Below are 3726 nucleotides of genomic sequence, written 5' to 3' on the forward strand. Positions count from 1 at the left end.
CGTTCCTAATTGGAGTGGTTGGTGTCTTCCATACTTCTAGCGATTGGATTTCACTCAAAACTCACCAAATGACTCCTCCCACAATATTATGATGTTGCCCAAGTTTTGGGCTCGATCCGAAATGAATAGGTGTTCGAAATTGGACAATTCAAGTTCAACGGCAGTTCGTTCCTAATTGGAGTGGTTGGTGTATTCCATACTTCTAGCGATTGGATTTCCCCCAAAACTCACCAAATGACTCCTCCCACCATATTATGATGTTGCCCATGTTTGGGGCTCGATCCGAAATCAATATTTGTGAGAAATTGGACAATTCAAGTTCAACGGCAGTTCATTCCTAATTGGAGTGGTTGGTGTATTCCATACTTCTAGCGATTGGATTTCACTCAAAACTCACCAAATGACTCCTCCCACCAAATTATGATGTTGCCCAAGTTTGGGGCTCGATCCGAAATCAATAGGTGTTCCAAATTGGACAATTCAAGTCCAACGGCAGTTCGTTCCTAATTGGAGTGGTTGGTGTATTCCATACTTCTAGCGATTAGATTTCACTCAAAGCTCACCAAATGACTCCTCCCACCAAATTATGATGTTGCCCAAGTTTGGGGCTCGATCCGAAATCAATAGGTGTTTCAAATTGGACAATTCAAGTTCAACGGCAGTTCGTTCCTTATTGGAGTGGTTGGTGTATTCCATACTTCTAGCGATTGGATTTCACTCAAAACTCGCCAAATGACTATTCCCACCATATTATGATGTTGCCCAAGTTTGGGGATCGATCCGAAATCAATAGGTGTTCCAAATTGGACAATTCAAGTTCAACGGCAGTTCGTTCCTAACTGGAGTGGTTGGTGTATTCCATCCTTTTAGCGATTGGATTTCACTCAAAACTAACCAAATGACTCCTCCCACCATATTATGATGTTGCCCAAGTTTGGGGCTCGATCCGAAATCAATAGGTGTGAGAAATTGGACAATTCAAGTTCAACGGCAGTTCGTTCCTAATTGGAGTGGTTGGTGTATTCCATACTTCTAGCGATTGGATTTCACTCAAAACTCAACAAATGACTCCTCCCACCAAATTATGATGTTGCCCAGGTTTTGGGCTCGATTCGAAATCAATAGGTATTCCAAATAGGACAATTCAACTTCAACGGCAACTCGTTCCTAATTGGAGTGGTTGGAGTATTCCATACTTCAAGCGATTGGATTTCACTCAAAACTCACCAAATGACTCCTCCAACCATATGATGATGTTGCCCAAGTTTTGGGCTCGATCCGAAATCAATAGGTGTTCCAAATTGGACAATTCCAGTTCAACGGCAGTTCGTTCCTAATTGGAGTGGTTGGGGTATTCAATACTTCTAGCGATTGGATTTCACTCAAAACTCACCAAATCACTCCTCCCACCATATTATGATGTTGCCCAAGTTTTGGGCTCGATCCGAAATCAATAGGTGTTCCAAAATGGACAATTCAAGTTCAACGGCAGTTCGTTCCTAATTGGAGTGGTTGGTGTATTCCATACTTCTAGCGATTGGATTTCACTCAAAACTAACCAAATGACTCCTCCCACCATATGATGATGTTGCCCAAGTTTTGGGCTCGATCCGAAATCAATAGGTGTTCCAAATTGGACAATTCAAGTTCAATGGCAGTTCGTTCCTAATTGGAGTGGTTGGTGTATTCCATACTTCTAGCGATTGGATTTCACTCAAAAGTAACCAGATGACTCCTCCCACCATATTATGCTGTTGCCCAAGTTTTGGGCTCGATCCGAAGTCAATAGGTGTGAGAAATTGGACAATTCGAGTGCAACGGCAGTTCGTTCCTAATTGGAGTGGTTGGTGTATTCCATACTTCTAGCGATTGGATTTCACTCAAAACTCATCAAATGACTCTTCCCACCATATTATGATGTTGCCCAGGTTTAGGGCTCGATCCGAAGTCAATAGGTGTAAGAAATTGGACAATTCAATTTCAACGGTAGTTCGTTCCTAATTGGAGTGGTTGGTGTATTCCATACTTCTAGCGATTGGATTTCTCTCAAAACTCACCAAATGACTCCTCCCACCATATTATGATGTTGCCCAAGTTTTGGGCTCGATCTGAAATCAATTGGTGTTCCAAATTGGACAAATCAAGTTCAACGGCCGTTCGTTCCTAATTGGAGTGGGTGGTGTATTCCATACTTCTAGTGATTGGATTTCACTCAAAACTCACCAAACGACTTCTCCCACCATATTATGATGTTGCCCAAGTTTTGGGCTCGATCCGAAATCAATAGGTGTTCCAAATTGGACAATTCGAGTGCAACGACAGTTCGTTCCTAATTGGAGTGGTTGGTGTATTCCATACTTCTAGCGATTGGATTTCACTCAAAACTCACCAAATGAATCTTCCCACCAAATTATGATGTTGCCCAAGTTTGGGGCTGGATCCGAAATCAATAGGTGTTCCAAATGGGACAATTCAAGTTCGACGGCAGTTCGTTCCTAATTGGAGTGGTTGGTGTATTCCATATTTCTAGCGATTGGATTTCACTCAAAACTCACCAAATGACTCCTCCCATCATATTATGATGTTGCCCAAGTTTTGGGCTCAATCCGAAATCAATAGGGGTTCCAAATTCGACAATTCAAGTTCAACGGCAGCTCGTTCCTAATTGGAGTGGTTGGTGTATTCCATAATTCAAGCAATTGGATTTCACTAAAAAATCACCAAATGACTCCTCCCACCATATTATGATGTTGCCCAAGTTCTGGGCTCGATCCGAAATCAATAGGTGTTCCAAATTGGACAATTCAAGTTCAACGGCAGTTCGTTCCTAATTTGAGTGGTTGGTGTATTCCATACTTCTAGCGGTTGGATTTCTCTTAAAACTCACCAAATGACTCCACCCACCATATTATGATGTTGCCCAAGTTTTGGGCTCGATCCGAAATCAATACGTGTTCCAAATTGGACAATTCGAGTTCAACGGCAGTTTGTTCCTAATTGAAGTGGTTGGTGTATTCCAAACTTCTAGCGATTGGATTTCACTCAAAACTCACCAAATGACTCCTCCCACCATATTATGATGTTACCCAAGTTTGGGGCTCGATCCGAAATCAATCGATTTGAGAAATTGAACAATTCAAGTTCAACGGCAGTTCGTTCCTAATTGGAGTGGTTGGTGTATTCCGTACTTCTAGCGATTGGATTTCACTCAAAACTCACCAAATGACTCCTAACACCAGATTATGATGTTGCCCAAGTTTTGGGCTCGATCCGAAATCAATAGGTGTGAGAAATTGGACAATTCAAGTTCAACGGCAGTTCGTTCCTAATTGGAGTGGTTGGTGTATTCTGAACTTCTAAAGATTGGATTTCACTCAAAACTCACAAAATGGCTCCTCCCACCATAATATGAAGTTACCCAAGTTTTGGGCTCGATCCGAAATCAATAGGTGTGAGAAATTGGACAATTCAAGTTCAACGGCAGTTCGTTCCTAATTGGTTTGGTTGGTGTATTGCATACATCTAGCAATTGGATTTCCCTCAAAACTCACCAAATGACTACTTCCTCCATATTATCATGTTGCCCAAGTTTTGGGCTCGATCCGAAATCAATAGGTGTGAGAAATTGGACAATTCAAGTTCAACGGCAGTTCGTTCCTAATTGGAGTGGTCTCCATACATCTAGCGATTGGATTTCAGTCAAAACTCACCAACTGACTCCTAACA

Source organism: Prunus avium, chromosome 6 (assembly GCF_965620075.1).
Source record: "Prunus avium chromosome 6, drPruAviu1.hap1.1, whole genome shotgun sequence".
Classification (NCBI taxonomy): domain Eukaryota; kingdom Viridiplantae; phylum Streptophyta; class Magnoliopsida; order Rosales; family Rosaceae; genus Prunus; species Prunus avium.